The sequence below is a fragment of the Nematolebias whitei genome, chromosome 19, assembly GCF_014905685.2.
Source record: "Nematolebias whitei isolate Nwh7 chromosome 19, NemWhi1, whole genome shotgun sequence".
NCBI classification, from domain to species: Eukaryota; Metazoa; Chordata; class Actinopteri; order Cyprinodontiformes; family Rivulidae; genus Nematolebias; species Nematolebias whitei.
Window position 1 is genome coordinate 11,776,731 of NC_056516.1, and position 323 is coordinate 11,777,053.

The following is a 323-nucleotide window of genomic DNA, read 5'->3' on the forward strand; positions in this document are numbered from 1 at the left end:
TCAGGTCCTCCAAAACCTTCAACAACTGGTATCCTCAGGTCCTCCAAAACCTTCAACAACTGGTCTCCTCAGGTCCTCCAAAACCTTCAACAACTGGTCTCCTCAGGTCCTCTAAAACCTTCAACAACTGGTATCCTCAGGTCCTCCAAAACCTTCAACAACTGGTATCCTCTGGTCCTCCAAAACCTCCAGCAACTGATCTCCTCAGGTCCTCCAAAACCTTCAACAACTGGTCTCCTCAGATCTTCCAAAACCTCCAACAACTGGTCTCCTCATATCTTCCAAAACCTCCAACAACTGGTCTCCTCAGATCTTCCAAAACC